The 21,661-nt window shown below is 46.0% G+C and overlaps 1 protein-coding gene across 2 annotated transcripts in view; it reads left to right on the top strand.

Annotated features, from left to right (window-relative positions):
* Window positions 1-21,661, top strand: part of pag1 (phosphoprotein membrane anchor with glycosphingolipid microdomains 1) — a 284,245-nt gene that overhangs the window by 215,439 nt on the left and 47,145 nt on the right. The gene's annotated exons all lie outside the window — the stretch shown is intronic.

Genomic DNA, 21,661 nt, shown 5'->3' with positions numbered 1-21,661 from the left:
ATTTGTGTATGGGTATTATTCATTTTCAGACTAAAATGAAAACATTCTTTGAACGCAAGTTTGCAACAGTTAAGTTGTAAACCTGCTGTATTAAATAGCATGGTCTTTAATTCTTTATTTTACTAATTTATGACCATCCTTGTGTAACTATGGCTATGGACAATTTTGTTTTAAAGGAATTGACTAGCAGATCTTAGCGGATGTTGTTTGTAGTGAATTGAAGGATATTTAGGCGTGTATAACTCTATATGTATTGCACTATATAACACTATTACAAAAGGTGCAGCACGGTAGCACAAGTGGCTAGCACTGTGGCTTTACAGCGCCAGGGTCCCAGGTTCGATTCCCCGCTGGGTCTGTGCGGAGCCTGCACGTTCTCCCGTGTTCTCGTGGGTTTCCTCCGGGTCCTCCGGTTTCCTCCCATAGTTCAAAGACGTGCAGGTTAGGTGGATTGGCCATGCTAAATTGCCCTTAGTGTCCAAAAAAAAAAGGTTAGGAGGGGTTATTGGGTTACGGGGATAGGGTGGAAGTGAGGGCTTAAATGGGTCGTGCAGACCCGATGGGCCGAATGGCCTCCTTCTGCACTGGATGTTCTATGTTCTATTTTGCTAGAGACCAGTAACCTTTTTTTAAAATAAAGGAAATATAAAATCCCAGTTCTTCACTAAAAGAATGATGCCACAAGATTCCATGGTTTAAAACAAAATAATTTTTACTTTATAAGAGTCAACAAAGTAAATGCTAAATACAATCTATCCTATACTCTGACATCTAGAATTAATAAGTTGAACATGAATTGACAGGAAAATTGAGGTCAAATATGAACCATAAAGTGCACATTAAATGGCAAAAAAGACGGAGCTTGTAAATTGGCTCAGCAGTCCACTCAGACTTTAGTAACCACACTCCGTCGCAAAGTCCTTCAAATTGTTTCTTCCTCATGAGACATTTCAGCTCCTCTCCTTCTGGGAGCTAATCTGATCTCCAGCTGACAGCTGCTGTCAATTGACCCGAATTGCATGGGTACAATCTTCACCACAAAAGACATATGTCTGCAGAACCTGTTCAACTTGGTCTGGGTTGAGTAGACCCACCACAAACGGAAGAAGCTGCAGCAATCTATTCTCAGCTTCTGGATCTGTACTCTGCTTTCTTCAACTTGCCTGTTCTGGAATACTGGACTCATTAACTGCTACTGCTCAGCTTGGACTGATCACTGTCTCTCTATCTTTCAACTAGGGGCAGTTTGCCAGTCTTCTGCTGGCAGGAGGTCCCCCCCCCTTAGTGCTCCACTCCATCCGGTTGCTCCTGTGCACTGCCATTAATGAAACCCGTCACAAGCATATGTTTGCCTTCCCCAGGAAGTCCACCTCCGGTGTCTCGCTCCCATCCTGGCAGACAGTCCCAGGGCCCGTCCTCCTCCGGAAGCATGCGAGGAGTCATAAATCAGATCCCCTTGTTGAGAAGGTCCTGCTCCTCCATGCCAATCCACAATATGCCTATGTGGCACATCATGACAGGCGGCAGAACACGGTCTCCCTCCGGGATTTGGCACCTGCAGGTTCCCCAGCGACCATCACCACCACCCCGACCCTACACTGTCTCCCTCCTCCACTACCCGGCTACTTCAAGATCTGGCACCGGCCAGCCCACTGGCGACCATCACCACCACCCCCCGCCCCTACACCGCCCCCCCCCCCCCCCCCCCCCCCCCCACCGACTCAACAACTGGGTGAAGAAGAGGATAACATGCTCCCGGATGCGCAGGTCTCGACACCAGTGCCCACACCACAACCGGGACTGAGGCGAACACGGCGGAATGGCAAGGCCCCTGACAGACTTGATCAGTCCACTTCACTGCCGCTGCACCTTTTTTTTTTAACAGGGGTGAATGTGGTAAACCACTGCAGTGCATTATATGTGTATTGTGGTAAACGGCTACTGTATTACATGTAATGTGATAAACCACTGCCTGATGGCTCTGCCTCCCCTCGGGTTCGGTATAAAGGTGGCTGATCTCCGCCTCTGCCGCAGTTTGGGATCAGAGGCCAGGAGGCTTTCTGTTTAGTTTATTAAAGCCTCAGTTATGTTCACTACTCATCTTGTGTTCATTGATGGCACATCGCACACCTTTGGGGACTCATGTTTGAGGACTCATTGAATTCCAAGAGTCTTGTCATGTCTGGGTATCTCTGCCTGCGATCCACTTAAAATGTTCAGGAAGCTTATCCACATTGGAGTTGGAAAGGTCAGGAGGGTTTTGGCAGCCAGTTTTAAGGCTTCTTGTATTAATTTAAAAAGAAAGCTTGGTGTTTTTTTAATATCTATAACATCACAACATGTGAGCAAGGCACCACGCAATTCAAACACCTAGACCTGACCCCTGAGGTGTGCTATGTCCTACACATCTATGGAATGGCACGAGGTCTGAAATTTGACATATCCAGAGAGGAGCTAAATGAAGGTGAAGATCCTGGCTGCAATGGCCAGAGTCAGATGGCAATGTATGTCTGCAGGAGGTTTTGAGTCAATCAGATGATTGGAGTGCAAGTCACAGTCATTTCATCCAAGGAGCACTACCTTGACATTCTCAAAAAAAAGGCAGTTTTATTTCATTTCAATATTTTGTTCTTTCAAGAAATATTTTATAACCCAAGTGCGAAAAAATAACAATTATTTTCACAATAAGTTACTGTACTTGGAGCTTACAACATAATGTTAAGTAATCTCTGAGAAACATATTTTGATTTCCAGTGGTTTATTGGAATGTTAAACTCTATGAACTGCTTTTTACAACAGTTTAACATTCAATGAGCAATAACAATAGTTAAGAATGATTGTCAAACTGAATTAAAATAATGCAGACATTTATATACATATTGGAACATTTAACTAAGTTAAATAAATATTTAACTTGTTGAAACAATGGCCGGGATTCTCTTACCGCCGCGCCGGTTGGGGGCCGTTGAAAGTGCCCCACACCCCCCAGTGATTCTCCGGGCCTCAACAGGCTGAGTGCCCACCGGGAACGGCCAAGTCCGGCCGGGTTATGTATGGTCCCACTTGGCAGAACCTCGGAGGTCTGGCTGTGGGGACTGTCCTGGTGGGGGGATCTGACCCCGGGTGGGGGCCTCCACGGTGGACTGGCCCGCGATTGGAGCCTACCGATTGGTGGGTGGGCTAGTTCCGTGGGGGGCCTTTGTTCCTCCACGCCAGGCCCCTGTAGGGCTCCCCCATACTGCCCGGGGACGGGAACCCACGCATGCACGGATTCCTGTCGGCCATGGCGCGCATGCGCGGATTCCTGTCGGCCGTGACGCGCATGCGCGGATTGACTCTGGCCATGGCGCGCATGTGCAGATTCACGCCAGCCGTAGCGCGCATGCGCAGACTCGCGGCAGCACAGACTCGCTCCAGCTGAGGCGCGCCGGCCTTCGGGTGCCAGAGCAGCAGACACCACTCCGGTGCCGTACAAGCCCCTTACCTGCCACTTGAGGCCCATTGACGCCAGAGTGGTTCGCGCCGCTTTTCACACCGGCGCCAGAACTTGGCCACGGGATTGGAGAATCCCAGCCAAAGATTTTTCTTTTACTAGCAGCAATAACACAGTGCACTAGTGAGGGTCACAATGTTCCCGTCAAGCAGCTTCCCTGCACTTCCTGAGAATGGAGGTGATAGCAGAGACGGAACAGAAATGATTGCATCTCCTTCAAAGGACTTTGCTTAACCTTGGCCATGGACAAGCCCGTTAACCAGCTGCTCATCGTGCAGTGCTGCAGGAAACGGAACCAGAGAAGGGGGGATTGGTGTGTGACCACACAAAATAGGAGAAGGAGCAAGTGACATGGCCCGTCAAGCCTCCTCTGCCATTCAATACGATCATGGATGGTCTTGGATTTCAACTTCGCTTTCCTGGCCCACTCCCCATACCCCTCAATTCCCAGAGACAACATTTGTCAATCCCAGCCTTCAAGGTATTCAACAATAGAGCATCCATAACCTATTAAGGTACAGAATTCCAAAGATTCACAACCCTTGGCGGGGGGGGAGGATTGCTATTTTGGGTGGTGACTACTCACTGAACGTATCTGGGGGCGCAGATGGCTTGAGATTGGGCCCGGCTCCCGTAAAGTTTTACCAGCTACGAACCTGGTGGGCAGGGTCAAGGTGGATTTGTTCAGGTGGGTCGGCTCCTCCCTATCATTGACAGGCCAGGTGCAGGCGGTAAAGATGAATGTTTTGCCTTGGTTTTTGTTTTTATTCCAGTGCTTACTGGTATTCTTGCCAAAAGTGTTTTTTGTGGGGGTGGAACAGTTAATTTACGTCATTTGTCTGGGCAGGTGGGGCAGCACGGTGGCACAGTGGTTAGCATTGCTGCCTACGGCGCTGAGGACCCGGGTTCGAATCCCGGCCCTGGGTCACTGTCCATGTGGAGTTTGCACATTCTCCCCGTGTCTGCGTGGGTTTCACCCCCACAACCCAAAGATGTGCAGGGTAGGTAGATTGGCCAGACTAAATTGCCCCTTAATTGGAAAAAATAATTGGGTACTCTAAATTTATAAAAAAAAAAAAAAAAAAAATTTATTTGTCTGGGCAGGTAAGGTAGCGAGGATTTGGAGGACTGTGTTTCAGAAATAGACGGTAAGGGAAATATTACTTGCAACCTGTCAAGTCCAAGCCTGGATATTGTTCAGGCCTTGCTGCATTTTAACATGTACAATTTCAGTATCTAAGGAGTCATGATTGGTGCTGAATATTGTGCAATCAACAGCAAACACCCCTGATTCTGACCTTATGATGGAAGGAAGGTCATTGATGAAGCAGGTAAAGATTATTGGGATTAGGACACTATCCTGAGGAACTCCTGCAATGATATCCTGGAGCTGAGTTGATTGATCGCCAAGCCACCACAGCCATCTTCCTTTGTGCCAGGTATCACTCCAATCATCAGAGAGATTCCTCCCTGATTTCCATGTTCTCCAGTTTTGTGAGGGCTCCTTGATGCCACACTCCTTCAAAGGCTGTCTTGAAGAAGTCAACGAACGGTTGCCACCTCCGGGCGAACCCTAACAGTGACCCTCTCAAGGTGAACTTGATTTTCTCCAAACAGAGAAAGCTAGCCATGTCCGATAGCCAGGTCTCCGACTTCGGGGGCTTTGTGTCCCTCCAAGCTAATAGTATCCGTCTCCGGGCTACCAGGAAACCAAAGGCCAGAATGTCTGCCTCTTTCTCCTCCTGGATTCCCGGGTCTTCTGACACCTCGAAAATCGCCACCTTGGGACTCAGCGCCACTCTTGATTTTAACACCGTGGACATGACATCTGCAAACCCCTGCCAAAATGCCCTAAGCTTCGGACATGTCCAGAACATATGGACATGGTTTGTTGGTCCTCCCGCACATTTTGCACACTTATCTTCCACCCCAAAGAATCTGCTCATCTGGGCCACTGTTATGTGAGCCCGATGAATGACCTTGAATTGTATCTGGTTGAGCCTGGCACATGTTGCGGACGCGTTGACTCTACTTAACAAGCCCTTAGACCATCCTCTATCTCTCCTCCCAGCTTCTCCTCCCACTTGCTTCTCTTCTGACCCCACAAGTTCCTTGTAAATGTCAGAGACTCTCCCTTCTCCTACCCACCCTCTGGAAACTACGCTGTCCTGAATCCCCCCTCAGCAGTAGGAGCGGGAAAGTTGACACCTGTTTAGATGGGGCAGTAATTAGCCGGGTTGGATTTGTCTTGCTTTTTGTGTTCAGGTCATGCCTGGGCAATTTCCCACATTGCCGGGTAGATGCCAGTGTTGTAGCTGTACTGGAACAGATTGGCTCAGGGCGCAGCAAATTCTTGAGCATACATTGTTGCAATATTGTCAGGGCCCATAGCCTTTGCAGTGCCATTTGTCTTCAACCATTTCTTGATGTCACTTTGAGTGAATAGAACTTGTCAATGGCTAGAGTCTGTGATGTTGGGGAGCTCTGTAGGAGGTCGAACTGGATCATTCCACTCAGCACTTTCGGTTGAAGATTATTGTAATTGCTTCAGCCGTATCTTTTGCACTGATGTTCTGGGCTTCCCCGTCTTTGAGGATAAGCATATTTGTGAAACCTCCTTCTCAAGTGAGTTGTTCAATTGTCCACCACCATTCTCGACTGGATGTGGCAGGACTGCAGAACTTAAATATGATCCATAAATTGTGGGATCACTTAGCTCTGTCTGTCCCATGCTGCTTCGGCTATTTGGCATGCAGGCAGTCCCCTGTTGTAATTTCACCAGTTTGACACATCATATTTAGGTATTACCTGATAATGCTCCTGGCATGCCCTCCTACACTCTTCATTGAACTCCTGGCGTGATGGTGATGGTGGAATGGGAGATGTGCCAGGCCATGAGGTTACAGATTGTGGTTGAGTATAATTCTGCTCTTGTTGATGACCCACAACACCTCATGATTGCTCAGTCTTGAGTTGCTAGATCTATTCGAAGACCATCGCATTTAACATGGTAGTCGGGCCACACAACTTGGTGGAGCGCATCCTCAATGTGAAGATGGGACTTTGTCTCTACAAAGACTGTGTAGTGGTCACTCTTACCAATACTGCCATTGTCAGATGCATCTGTAGCAAGCAGGTTGGTGAGGATGTGGTCAAGTATGGGGTAACCACCAGGAGATTTTCTTGCCCATGTTTGACCTGATGCCACTTTTCTGTTCTTACAACCAAAGTGAGTAATTTCACACATCCCTACATTATACTTCTAACTTGTTGCACACTCACTTAATTTGTCTATGTCTCTTTGCAGACATTCCGTGTTCTCTGCACAGCTTACCTTTCCACCGAACATTGACTCATCAGCAAACTTAGATACATCATCACTCTCTGTCTCTTTATCAGTGCACAACCTTGCAGCATTCCACTAGTCACAGCCTGTTCCATTTATACAAACTCTCTGCTTCCTGTCCATTTACCAATCCTCTATCCAAAGAAGGATGCAGGTCTGTTGAGATGTGGGTTTGTGGTTGGTCCATGCTGACAACTGTGTCCTCCAAAACCAAGACTTCTATCTAAATCCCAGGGAGGATCACCCTGAGTCATCTCCCGGAGCCTGCTGCCGCCATGTGACACTGTTCGCTGTGGGAATTCCAGAGACCATACTGTGCTGCTCCCCGCAGAGGTGGAGGCAGTAGGCACATTCGCTGCACCACCCACCCTCTCGATGTTGATTTAATCTGCAGCAGCTCTCAGCATTTTCATGAGTGGAATGATGACAATTGTAATATTCCACAAAGCAGCCTTCCAGCATCTAATATTTAAATTTAGATTCATTGTCTCGTGTACCAAGGCACAGTTCTGCATTGTTAAAGTATTGTTCTGCATACAGTCCAGGCAGATCATTCCATGCATGAAAAAACATAAGACATACGATAAATACACAATGTAAATACATCGACATTGGGTGAAGCATACGGAGTATATGGCTGACAATGGTAGAGAAGATGCATAGAGTGATCAGTTCAGTCCATAAGAGGACCATTCAGGAGTCTGGTAACAGCGGGGAAGAAGTTGTTTCTGAATCTGTTAGTGCGTGTTCTCAGAATTTTGTTTCTTCTGCCTGAAGGAAGAGGTTGGAAGAGTGAATAGCCCAAGTGGGAGGGGTCTTTGATTATGCTGCCCGCTTTCCCAAGGCAGCGGGAGGTGTAGACAGAGTCAATGGATGGGAGGCCGGTTCACGTGATGGACAGTACTGTGTTCACGACTCTCTGTCGTTTCTTTCGGTCTTGGGCTGAGCAGTTGCCATACCAAGCCGTGATACAGCCAATTAGGATGCTTTCTATGGTGCATCTGTAAAAATTGGTAAGCGTCAATGCGGACATGCCGAATTTCCTTAGTTTCCTGAGGAAGTATAGGTGCTGTTGTGTTTTCTTGGTTGTAGCGTTGAAGTGGGTGGACCAGGACAGATTGTTGGTGATGTATACAGCTAGGAATTTGAAGCTGTCAACCATCTCCACCTCGGCACCATTGATGCAGACGGTGTGTACAATATTTTGCTTCCTGAAGTTAATGACTAACGCCTTAGTTTAGCTGACACTGAAGGAGAGATTGTTGTCATTGCACCATGCCACGAGGTTCTCTATCTCCCTCCTGTACTCTGACTCATCGTTGTTTGAGATCCGACCCACTACGATCGTGTCACCAGCAGACTTGTAGATGGAGAGCCAGATTTTGCCACACAAGTCGTGTGTGCATAAAGAGTATAATAGGGGCCTAAGTAAGCAGCCTTGCAGGGCCCCGATATTGAGGACTATCATGGAAGAGCTGTAACTGTTTACCCTTACTGATCATGGTCTATGGGTCAGGAAGCCGAGGATCCATTTGCAGAGGGAGGAGCCAAGTCCTAGGTTTTGGAGTTTGGATATGAGTTTGGCTGGAATTATGGTGTTGAAGACGCAGCTGTAGTCAATGAATAAGGGTCTGATGCAGGAGTCCTTTTTGAGATGGCCCAGGAATGAATGTAGGTCCAGGGAAATAGCATCTGCTGTGGATCGATTCTGGTGGTATGCGAATTGCAATAGATCAAGGCATTCTGGGAGTATGGAGTTGCTGTGTCTCATGACCAAACCTCTCAAAGCACTTCATGATGATAGATGTCAAGATCACCGAACAGTAGTCGCGTTGCCTGGTTCCTCTTTGAGGCACGTTGCCTGGTTCCTCTTTGGTACCCGTATGATGGTTGCCTTCTTGAAGGAGGTGGGAACCTCGGAGCGGAGTAGGGAGAGGTTGAAGATGTCTGCAAACACACCCGCCCACTGCCTTGATCTCTCTTCTCCTCCCCCCCCCCCCCCCCGTTCTTGCCCCCTCCCCCACACTTGGGAGGGCCCAGAGAACCCACCCCTCTCACCCTCTACCTGGTAAAGCCCCTCCTGGGCACAATCCCTGGCAGTGCCATCCTGGCATCTGGGCACTCTGGCCCAGGAGTCGCCGCAGGGTGCCCACCCTGCCCTGTCTCCAACCGACTGGGAGTCTCCACGGCCTGGGAGAGGGCCACACAACTGGTCCACGTTTGTGTGGACCAATACTAAACGGCACCCCAGCGAGGTCGCCCAGGCGTGACTCGTGAGTAGCTCAGACAAGTTTCAATTGTCTTGAATTTTTCCCTTCTTACATGTGAACGATATGCAACACAAATGCAGCAAGGTGAGATCGCGGTGAATCCAGCAAATGTATATTTAAATTAGCCGTATGACTCATTTAAATGTGCTGACCTGCATCATGCCCAGCGATGGCGAGATCCAGATCGTGACGTCTCGTGAGATTCCATTGAATTGAGCATTGTGAATTCCATGAGAGGCTTTTCACGAGATTCAAAGGCCTTGTCCCGACACCAAGTCAGGCGCCACAATCTCTGCATCTGTCGTCTTCTCCATTGCATATGACTGCGGAGGTATTTAGAAAGGGTTCGGCTAATTCCTCCTTCTTTCTCTTTCTTCAAATAATGTCTGCAATTCCTGATCTAAGAAAGGAAATCCTGTCGCCTTGCTGCGTTTGTACTGCATGTCAGTCACTTGTGAGAAGAGAAAGATTCAAGACAATTGAAACTTATATGAGCTACTTAAATTAATTGCTTAAATTCTTACAAGTCAAAGAACTGTGTGCTACTCCTCTGCCTCACTCAGGAGGCAAATATTTTCTCTTCACCATTAGATTCTACTTTAATTATATTATAATCACATTGGACAGTTATGCAAATGTGTTTGTTTTTTTGTATGGACATATCTGAATTAGAATGGTTGAATTCTAACATTTCTTGATAGAGAAAATAGTGCTTTCAGGTCTAACTTCTGGGATGCCACCATGCAGAAAATTATGTTGACTCTGCAGCCTGTTACCAGGGAGACGACAACATCAAGCTATTCAGCGTTCTAAAAAGAAATGAGCTCCGTGAGATTTCTAACATTAACCAGCTACTAAACAATAACTGATGCTTGAAGGGATATCCAACAGAATAACAGTTGCCAACAATTTAGTCCAAGTGTTGGATGAGTGTTCTGGTAGAAGGAAGAAGAAAACAGGAATCTCTGTATTTGTTTGCAGAAATGAAGAGTGATCAATCCTCAATAAATTATTAGTACAGTTTTCTTTAAATATATATTTGGCAATTCAAGCTAATTGTTCATCTTTGTTCATAAGAATAAAATGAAGGAAAAATATATGTCCACATATTTATATTTAATATTGGATCCTACTTTTGCACACCAATCATGATGCAACCCCCCACCCGCCCCCGCTCAGGAGTAACTCCATATTCCCTCTAAATGAATAATTGGGATGTTAAATATTTCTGCTGACTCTACAGGCTGGGATCCCTGTATCTATTTTTTTAATGTATTATATGTATCAAAGCAGGTTACAGCAAATAAACACCCCGTGAAGCATACTTCTCAGCAATCAACTATAAAGTCTGTACAGATTTTTTTCCTTTTTTCATCCCCCCCCGCGAAGAACAGCTCCTCAAACATGGTCGCAAACATCCCCCACCTTTTCTCAACCCCCCCCCCGCAGAGTCCCTGCTTAACTCATACTTTATCTTCTCCAACACAGGAAGTCGTACAGGAACCAACCTGCAGATACCTGAACTCATTCCCTCTCTGGACCTCTGTATCTAAGCTACAACATAAAAATGGGCCATTCATCCTAGGGAATCCATATTGACGTTTATCCTGTATGTGACCAAATTGGCCTAATCGCATTTGCCACCCTGGTTCTGTATCCCTTCACCACCTTCTTCATTCACCTATGCAATCTAATCTTTAATGTTAACATTGTTTCTGCTTTATCCTGGATTTGAATCCTGGAATAGTGAGTGATGGCGATATAGTGGTGAGCATAGCTGCGTTCCCAGCTGTTGACCTGGGTTTGATTCCCTGCCATCGCAGTAACGATTTATTCACATGCTTTGTGGGCAGCACGGTAGCACAGTGGTTAGCACCGTTGCTTCACAGCGCCAGGGTCCCAGGTTCAATTCCCGTCTTGGGTCACTTGTGGAGTCTGCACGTTCTCCCCGTGTCTGCGTGGGTTTCCTTTGGATGCTCTGGTTACCTCCCATAAGTCCTGAAAGACGTGCTGTTAGGTACTTTGGACATTCTGAATCCTCCCACTGTGTACCCGAACAGGCGCCGGAATGTAGCCACTAGGGAATTTTCACAGTAACTTCATTGCAGTGTTACTGTAAGCCTACTTGTGACAATAAAGATTTTTTTTTTTAAAGTTCGAATTCAACAGCCTCCTCAACTCGGTGAAGAAGTTTCTCCTGTTGGCTGTTTTAAATCTCTTGCATTTGAATTTATGTCTATGGCCTCTTTCTAGATTCCTGAACTGCTGGTGCCAACCTGTTTTCTCCCATGCCCCATCCTTTCATGATACTAAACATTCTGTCATTGTGTCTGTAATCTATATCTTTAAGTGTACCATTTTTTCAAATAACCAGATGCAAAAAGTCTCATTTGTGATTGATCTATTTTTTAAAATAAATTTTGAGTACCCGATTGTTTTTTTTCCCCCATTAAGGGGCAATTTAACGTGGCCAATCCACCTAACCTACATATCTTTGGGTTGTGGAGGTGAAACCCATGGAGACACAGGGTGAATGTGCAAACTCCACACAGACAGTGACCCAGGGCCGGAATTTGAACCCGGGCCCTTACTGCCGTAGGCAGCAGTGCTAACCACTGCGCCATCATGCCGCCGTGATTGTTACCTTAATTAAAATACTTGCTGCATTTCCATACACACACATGCATTTACTTATACTGTATAAAACCTAATTTTACAATGCCAAAACTTAACAGAACACCTCATGTGATCTAGTGCATCTGGAAAGTTATGAGAATTATGTTTCACATGAGTGGAAAACTTCTGGTTATGGCATTTCATTAAAGTTGAAGTAAAAGGGCCTTGTATAAATAGATTATGTAAATTTGTTCGGAATAGTTTTATTTTGATTACCTCTGATTTACAATATACTGTAATAGCATCTCTAGCTAATTAGTGATTATAAAAGGTGTGCATTGGGAAAAGATGGTGAATGAGTTGGAGCACTTCTGATACTGTGTCTGTGCTCAAACCGGATTGATGGGATGAACATTGCCTTTGGCAACTGGTGTAAGAGGCAAGAAAAGGAAATGTGAAATGGATTTTGGGTAGACTCCATTTCCCTCACGGAAAAAAAACTGCCCTTACTTTGGCACTAAAGTCGTAATCTCATTCAAAAATGTCAAAGGAAATCTAGAGGAACTGGAAAATATCACACATAAGAACATAAGAACTAGGAGCAGGAGTAGGCCATCTGGCACCTCGAGCCTGCTCTGCTATTCAATGAGATCTTGGCTGATCTTTTGTGGACTCAGCTCCACTTTCCGGCCCGAACATCATAACCCTTAATCCCTTTATTCCTCAAAAAACTATCTATCTTTATCTTAAAAACATGCAATGAAGAAGCCTCAACTGCTTCACTGGGCAAGGAATTCCATAGATTCACAACCCTTTGGGTGAAGAAGTTCCTCCTAAACTCAGTCCTAAATCTACTTCCCCTTATTTTGAGGCTATGCCCCCTAGTTCTGCTTTCACCCGCCAGTGGAAACAACCTGCCCGCATCTATCCTATCTATTCCCTTCAGAATTTTATATGTTTCTATAAGATCCCCCCTCATCCTTCTAAATTCCAACGAGTACAGTCCCAGTCTACTCAACCTCTCCTCGTAATCCAACCCCTTCAGCTCTGGGATTAACCTAGTGAATCTCCTCTGTACACTCCACAGCGCCAGTACGTCCTTTCTCAAGTAAGGAGACCAAAACTGAACACAATACTCCAGGTGTGGCCTCAATAACACCTTGTACAATTGCAGCAAAACCTCCCTAGTCTTAAACTCCATCCCTCTAGCAATGAAGGACAAAATTCCATCCGCCTTCTGAATCACCTGTTGTACCTGGAAACCAACTTTTTGCGACTCATGCACTAGCACACCCAGGTCTCCCTGCAAAGCAGCATGTTTTAATATTTTATCATTTAAATAATAATCCCTTTTTCTGTTATTCCTACCAAAATAGATAACCTCACATTTGTCAACATTGTATTCCATCTGCCAGACTCTAGCCCATTCACTCAATCCAAATCCCTCTGCAGGCCTCCAGTATCCTCTACACTTTTTGCTTTCCCACTCATCTTAGTGTCGTCTGCAAACTTGGACACATTGCCCTTGGTTCCCAATGCCAAATCATCAATGCAAATTGTGAGCAATTGTGGGCCCAACACTGATCCCTGAGGGACACCACTAGCTACTGATTGCCAACCAGAGAAACACCCATTAATCACCACTCTTTGCTTTCTGTTAATTAACCAATCCTCTATCCATGCTACTCCTTTACCCTTAATGCCATGCATCTTTATGTTATGCAGCAACCTTTTGTGTCGTACCTTGTCAAAGGCTTTCTGGAAATCCAGATATACCACATCCATTGGCTCCCCGTTATCTACCGCTCTCGTATTGTCCTCAAAAAAATCCACTAAATTAGTTAGGCATGACCTGCCCTTTATGAACCCATGCTGCGTCTGCCCAATGGGACAATTTCCATCCAGATGCCTCGCTATTTCTTCCTTGATGATGGATTCCAACATCTTCCCTACTACCGAAGTTAAGCTCACTGGCCTATAATTACCTTCTTTCTGCCTACCTCCTTTTTTTAAACAGTGGTGTCACGTTTGCGAATTTCCAATCCGCTGGGACTACCCCAGAGTCTAGTGAGTTTTGGTAAATTATCACTAGTGCATTTGCAATTTCCCTAGCCATCTCTTTTAGCACTCTGGAATGCATTCCATCAGGGCCAGGAGACTTGTCTACCTTTAGCCCCATTAGCTTGCCCATCACTCCCTCCTTAGTGATAAGCTGGAGCAGAGTGAGGTGCATTTCTCGGATCCTGTCCTTAGGCATGCAATACCTAACCTGAGTGCGTGATGCTAATCCTGCTTGTCTGCTCCCGACCAAAAGCACCTCTCACTTTGAAGAACGCAAAAGTCTCTCAAACTAAGTCAATTTTCTGTTTTTTGCTGCTTAAAATTGAGATTGAGAATAGATTGAAGTTGTTATTTCTAAGGCAAATTCTTGTATTATCCTTTATTTGTCAACAAAACTGGAGTAGCTCCAGTTCAGCAAATTTGTGCTAGTTCCCTCTGTCTCTAAAACCAATTTAATTTCCAAGGTCATGCAGGAGCAGTGAAATCCTGGCAGTATTAGACACTAGGAAAATCTATGAACAAAAAAAATGCCTCAGCCCATGTTTATTTTGATGATTCTTTTAACATTTATTGAGTGGTGCAATAAATATGTGTTAACAACTGCTCCACTGCACATTAAAGATTTTTGCCACAACATCTTAAAGGACAAGATCTGTCGAAAATTCCGAAGGTGTTTACTGAGCTCTGTTAAATATTACTGCTGTTAAAAGTTAAAAGCAGCAAGCTTTTTGAAGCCATCCATCTTTATTAATCATATTGATTGCATCCTGATTTTATGGAGCTTTTTTGATAGCACGTGATGTAAAATCTGTTTTTACATTCGAATACCACAGAACAAAATCCAGTTGGAGAATCAAATTGTCCACGGTCGTTAATCCTGATATTCCATTGTTTTCTTTTACATTTAAGAGATAAAACAAAATAACACTAACTTATGATATCTTCATGGAAAGCACCACGATTTCTCTGACATTACCATTATGAAATGAAAATCGCTTATTGTCACGAGTAGGCTTCAATGAAGTTACTGTGAAAAGCCCCTAGTCGCCACATTCCGGCGCCTGTCCGGGGAGGCTGGTGCGGGAATCGAACCGTGCTGCTGGCCTGCTTTAAAAGCCAGCAATTTAGCCCAGTGAGCTAACCAGCCCCTAGTGCTGGTTATTATGCTTGCTTTATTTTTGATCTAAAGATGTCTCGCACCGTGTTGATCTTATTGATTGATAATCGCATGTTTCTGTATTCACTGCCTGAGTAGAATGATTAGTGAAGGATACGTGGCATGTTTTAAGTACACCAGACACATAAAATTTTAATTGTTTGGGACCAGCAGAGTAATTCATGGATTGTAAAAGAATTTGTGCTTACATAGGCAAATCACTTCATTAAATCTGAATTGCATCTGTTTTATGTAAAATAACAACTGCAATTTTATTTTCATGGTTTTATTTTTTTTAATTCTAGCCATAAAAATATTTATGTTTAGGACTGATAGATTCTTTTGAGAAACGTTCATAATTTTAAGGGGGCAGGTTCAGTGTGTGGGAGGCTGACTCAGCAGTTTTGATAAAAGTGAGGTCCAGTTTATTTTGACTGAAGGAAGCACATTAGGTATTTGAAGCTGGTGACCAGCTCAAAGCCAGCTGAAATAATGTCCGGTCCAGCGATCGAGAGCAGGAAGTGATGAAAGCCAGTCGATGCCAGGGACCAATGAGAAAGGAGTCTGGGTCAGAGTAAGTGCTGGGTGGAGGTGGTTTCCAGGGCAGTTTCCCAAACATGTGCTGTATGAAGAGGAAGAGGGTGGACCAGGACAAGGAAGGCCGGAGGATTCCTTCCAGTTCTGTAAGTATTACATACCTTGCATTCTTCTGGTCATTCTGCATCTTGACACTGGAAAGACTTGGACCTTCATAACAAGGTGGCACCATGGACTCATCGAGCGGCAATTTTTCAATTTAATTTACGCAATGAGATCCTTGGCCAACTTCAAAGCCGTTGATGTTAAAATGTTGTCAGGTGGAATTGCCGTGGCCGCAGGCCAGTAAACTTTAAACCCTCTCACGCACAATTCTCTGAACGACATGTGTAACGTCATCCACCAAATGGGGTAACTTTCTCGAATTCTGGCTCCAACAACTTGGGAGATCAGTTATTAAACTTTCTTGCTGTGGTGCACCAGCACCTCCCCTCAACCCCCTTCAAATGTCATGATGTCACTGCCTTATGATAAAACCTCAAGTTTGGTGATGTCACCTGACTGTGGCAGCAGGCAGCCACAACCACATAGAGCTCGGTCGACAGGGGGCTTGGGAATTATGGTTGTCCACTTAGACTCATAACATGGGGGTGGGCAGAGTGAAAGGAGTCTGGAATGGAGGCCGGGAGACAGATGAGAACAGGAACCGGGCGAAGAGATGGAGACCAGTGAATGAGGGATAACAGGATAGATGAAGATTGGGGAATGAGATTGGAGAATAGGAGTTCAGGCTGGGGTGGGCGGGGTGATGGGAGGTAGGTGGAGATTGAAGATCAATTGATGAGAGGTCATGGAAGATGAGGGGACTAGTTGGGAACTGGAGCTGAAGAGAGTTCGGGTAGAGTGGGGGTGGGTTTGGGAAGTAGCATTTCCTGCAGAGCTGGCAGAAGCAGCAGTAACTGCAGCCAAATGGTGAGTCATGACCGGCCACTGAAGAGACCATTATTATGGGTAAATAACGAAACATTGTTTCCATTGGTGAGTGAATGGGGAACTAGGGATGAAAAACAAAGATTCACATTGACATGATGTAGGAAAGGATGCAAGTTCTTAAACTGAGGGCTAGGGCAAAACAACGGGCATGATAACAGGAACAAACTGCCAAGTCAGGTGGTTGAGGCAGATACGTGAGCGACCTTTTGACTTATCTGGATAGACACATGAACAAACTGGGTATAGAAGGATACAGGCGGTTGGTCTAGATATCGTGATTGGTGCAAGCTTGGAGGGTCGAAAGGCCTGTTCCTGTGCTGTATTGTTCTTTGTTCTTGATTCAGCGGACCAAAGTTAAAGTCTGGTTTTGGGCCTGTCTGGCGGGGAGTTTCGCGATGGCTGTGTTGCTGGACTCGGGGCCCATACTCAACGTCACTTTGTGCCAAAATTAGCCCCCTTGAGATTCTCAACAGTACTGGCTCCCTCGTCGTCTGATTCACCCGACTCGTACCTCAGCTGCTCACCGCTAAGAAGGGAGAGCTACTAAATGTTCCATCAGCACCCAGCTAACACACCACCATGGCAGCGTGCAGACCTGCTCATCACTTTGAGGATGCCAACCTGCCCAAGCTTCCCGATGCTGTGGATGAGAGACAGGGCACCCTATTCCTCTGAGGGTATCGGAGAGCCGGCAGCAGGGTCAGCAATACTGCCTGGGAGGTGGTAGCAGCAACACGAGGAGGACTGCCGTCCAATGTTGGTAGAAGACCAAAGAACTCCAACAAGCTTCAAGAGTAAGTTACCACTGCTCTTGGCATCAGTTCCATCTGCCACCTCTCAAATTCCCAAACCCCTCCAACCCACTGGCCGATACTTTGCATCCTCTCCACATCCAACCTTCATGCTTGTTCCTCAGAACCACTTGTAAACCACCAGCACAACCCCTTCATGTCCAGGTCTGGTGGCCACCTGCTGTAAGACCCCCCCCCCCCCAACCCCCGAACCATCAAGCATGCAGATCATGCAGCCCTCTCTTTTCCCCACAGAAGAAGATGGCCGTAATAAATGGGAAATGGCCAAGATGGAGGGGAAGGAATCCCAGAGGTCCGAGTCCTCACCTCTATGAGGAACAGGCCCTGCAAATCGTGGGGTTTCCTGAAGAGAGAGCAGTCACCGACAGCGAGGTTGACCTGCGCCAGAAAGGTGAGGCTCCACTGCCCCTTCACCCAGATGACATGTCTCGAGTGAGTTCATGTCGGACAAAATGATCCTTCCTTCTCACTGACCACATGTCCATTGTCTTGCAGGATCTCCATCTGATGATACTGGGCCATCTGGAGTCTGTCCCGTCTGCCACCCAACACCTTGGAGGAGAGCTCGGAGGACAACACTGGTAATGCGTCACAGCTTTCCCCCACATGTTCCACCAGCGCAGAGACACATGCCTCTGTGGGTGACATTAGTGGACAGGCTTCTGGGGCACAATCTGGTAATCACCACACAGTTGCATGGCTCTCCCACAGCCATGCAATTCAGGAGGGGATGTCAGCAACATTCAAGCGACTGCAAAGCCGATTGCAAGAGTCCCAAAGGCTGGAGACGCAGGAGATCACACCAACAATGTGTGGCATCGAGGCCAGCACTGCTAGAGTGGCGTCCACAGTAAACCTGGAGCACGAGGTTGGGTAGCGTCGACCAAGGTACGGCTGAGGTCTTCGACATCATATCTTAGTCGCTGAGGGATGCGTGCCAGTCGCAGGTGGACACTGTTAAGGCACTGCAGAGCATGACCCAATCATTGAGGAGCATCTCTCAGGGCATTGATACCATGTTGCCGACAATAGAGAGCCTCCAGGACAGTCAGCACCAGATGAATCAGAGGCCTTTGATGCACACTCCAGCTGGCTCTCCGTCCCATGGAGTCTCCCAGGGCTCTGCCAGGGAGGAGGAAGTGCTGAAGGTCAACCCAGGGCCTGCCACCAAGGAGACTACGGCAGCCTCCATTTCTTCCGATTCCCCCCTCCTGACACCGCCGCATCTCAAGGGCAGCGGGCAGAACATGGTTGCACGGTGACGCCAGTGACATCGGTATGTTGGCCAGGACCCCCTGGCTCCAGGCCCTCCAGAGGACATCTGCCAAGGGCATCAAAGGCCAAATGGCACAGAGGCAGCAGGCTGCCTTCACCTCTGATGTGCATCCTGGGGACACACCTAGACGTAGTACTGGACCACGGAAGATCAAATAGTGTGAGGAGCATTTGTGTGGGCATTGGTGAGGGCACTATCTGTAGCTTTGGAAAATGGTAATCTGTCATTGTGAAATGTTAACTATTAAAACTTGTCACACCTCACACATGTGAAACCTCTATCACGTTAATCTTCACAACGGGCCTGCCCTGCTTCCCCACCGCCACCGCCCCATGGGAACAGTGGTACAAGATCAAAGGCCCCCGATGCAGACCCTGTTCAGTGGATGGGTGTGAGTGTACTGTTAGCAGAAAGTCCAATCTAGGACATTCAGGCTATGGTTTCGGAGCGAGGAATACAGGTAAGATTTTGGGGCATTCCAGTTTATCACCAGTTGAATATGTTGAGTTATATTCTATCTAATATCACTTTACTATTAATTAGAAGTGCAATTTAAGTGAGGAGTTGTGGTCGATCTAACCACAATTTCTTCAACCTCTGGTTTCCCCGTCACGTCCCTGCCATCAATTTATTTTCTTCCTGCCCTCGGGTGACCTGGTTCTGAAACTTCTTGAACAACATATTCTCCTGCAAAAGAGCTCGGGCATCATCACATGATTGCATACCAACTGAATGGACATCCCTGAGGTATGACCACGTGATCTCTAACTGTATTGAAAGTATGGTTGTGTACATTTTCAGACTCAACATTTGAATAACTTTGTTGAACATATTTGAAACCTGTCCCACCTGCACTGGAGTCGCATCTTGCAGGGGTCCTATCCTTCTAAAACCATGTAGACATTCAAAAGCACTCCAGAATTACTGAAAATGTTGCCTTTCATTCATTCATTCACTCACTCATAATGCTTCTTCCATTGCAGGGTTTATTGCGCTTATTGCTGGAAATAGTATTCAATATTGCATGGACATACTGATACTGTGTTTTTACAGGGCCATAAACCAAACTGAAAAGCAAAATACAGCCTAGTATAAAAATTCACAAGAGACTGAGAAATACCATCAGTTCGTTGCAGAAATTAGTCATTGGCTTCAGTAACAGACTTGAAATGTTTCCAAACATCATTATTAGAACACTTCTTCCCAGCCCCTTTAATGGGCCCATGCTGTTTCCCTGAGATGTTGTGTATTTCACTAGGATGTGTATTCTGGCTGGCTCCCAAGTGAAACATGGTTGTGAGTTGACTACTATGAGTAGACTGTTGCTTTTCTACATGTGTTTACCTTCTCATCCATCCAACCTCTCTATATGTCCACTCAAGCACTTCGCTCATTTTGATAATCCTCCACAGTGATAATCTTGTCACTGTCAGCTGGACAAAAATGACGCTGGCAACAGATTTTTCAACTGTAGTTGGTGGGTGATCACATGATCATAACTGTTAATGACAAGCGGGCAGATCTACATGACTATCCTTGGTTTCTCTAATTACTATTTTATTAGCACCAATTGTATTTTGTATGGCATTTGCTTTCTTGTGCATATCTTTTGTTCTTTTGCAACATTCATTTTATTCTTTCAAAGGAGGTGGGCATTGCTGGCTTGGCTAGGATTTTTATTTCCCACCCCGAATTGCCCTTGAAAAGATGGTGGTGAGCCACCTTCTTGAATCACTACAATCCATATGGTGTAGGTAAGCACATAGTGCTGTTTGGGAGGAAGTCCCCAGGATTTTGACCCAGCGAGAGTGTATATTTCCAAGTCAGGATGCTGTGTGGCTTGGAGGGAAACTTGAAGGTGGTGATATTCCTATGTATCTGCTGTTCTTGTTCTCTAGATGGTAAAGCCTGTCGATTTAGAAGGTGGTGTCAACGGAGCTGAGGTGATTTGCTGCAGTGCACCTTGTAGATGCTGTTGCCACTGTGACTGTAGTGGGACAAGCTGGTTTGCTCCACAGTATTTATATGGCTTGTCCAGTTCTGATTCTGGTCAGTTAATACTAGCCTTCCTGATCTGACTTGTAAACCTCATTATAAACTAACTAATTTCAGCTAAGTAGAGCTGTCATGGTTAAAGGTTTTAAATAAATAAAGCCAACAAAGGCTTACTCAATTACATGTTTGCACTGAAGAGCTTAGTTGTTTTTCTTTATGCTTCACATAGTTACTGTTTTTTAAAAAAAGATTCACATTATTTGCACAAGGCGTTACCTGGTGCGTGAGTATATTGTTTATAAAATAACATTGCAATGGGACTGTGTTGCATTAGGATTTTCGGTTGCTTTGTTTATGTGGACCTTAAAGGTATACCCCACACAGGCAGCACAGTAGCATAGTGGTTAGCACTATGGCTTAGAGATAGATAGAGAAATACAGCACAGAACAGGCCCTTCGGCCCACGATGTTGCGCCGAACTTTTGTCCTAGGTTAATCATAGAATTTTGGGCAATTTTTCATGGCCAATCCACCCAACCTGCACATCTTTGGACTGTGGGAGGAAACCGGAGTACCCGGAGGAAACCCACGCAGTCACGGGGAGGATGTGCAGACTCCACACAGACAGTGACCCAAGTCGAAATCGAACTTGGGACCCTGGAGCTGTGAAGCAATTGTGCTATCCACAATGCTACCGTGCTGCCCTTAAGAAGTTAACCTACACTCCCTTATTCTACCCTAATCCAAGTACCTATCCAATAGCCGCTTGAAGGTCCATAAATTTTCCGACTCAACTACTACCACAGGCAGTGCATTCCATGCCCCCACTACTCTCTGGGTAAAGAACCTACCTCTGACATCCCCTCTATATCTTCCACCATTTATCTTAAATTTATGTCCCCTTGTAATGGTGTGTTCCACCCGGGGAAAAAGTCTCTGACTGTCTACTCTATCTATTCCCCTGATCATCTTATAAACCTCTATCAAGTCGCCCCTCATCCTTCTCCGTTCTAATGAGAAAAGGCCTAGCACCCTCAACCTTTCCTCGTATGACCTACTCTCCATTCCAGGCAACATCCTGGTAAATCTCCTTTGCACCTTTTCCA

This window comes from Scyliorhinus canicula, chromosome 10 (assembly GCF_902713615.1).
Source record: "Scyliorhinus canicula chromosome 10, sScyCan1.1, whole genome shotgun sequence".
In the NCBI taxonomy this organism is placed as follows: domain Eukaryota; kingdom Metazoa; phylum Chordata; class Chondrichthyes; order Carcharhiniformes; family Scyliorhinidae; genus Scyliorhinus; species Scyliorhinus canicula.
The sequence above is the reverse complement of the archived record's forward strand: the minus strand, read 5'-3'. Positions and strand labels throughout refer to the sequence as shown.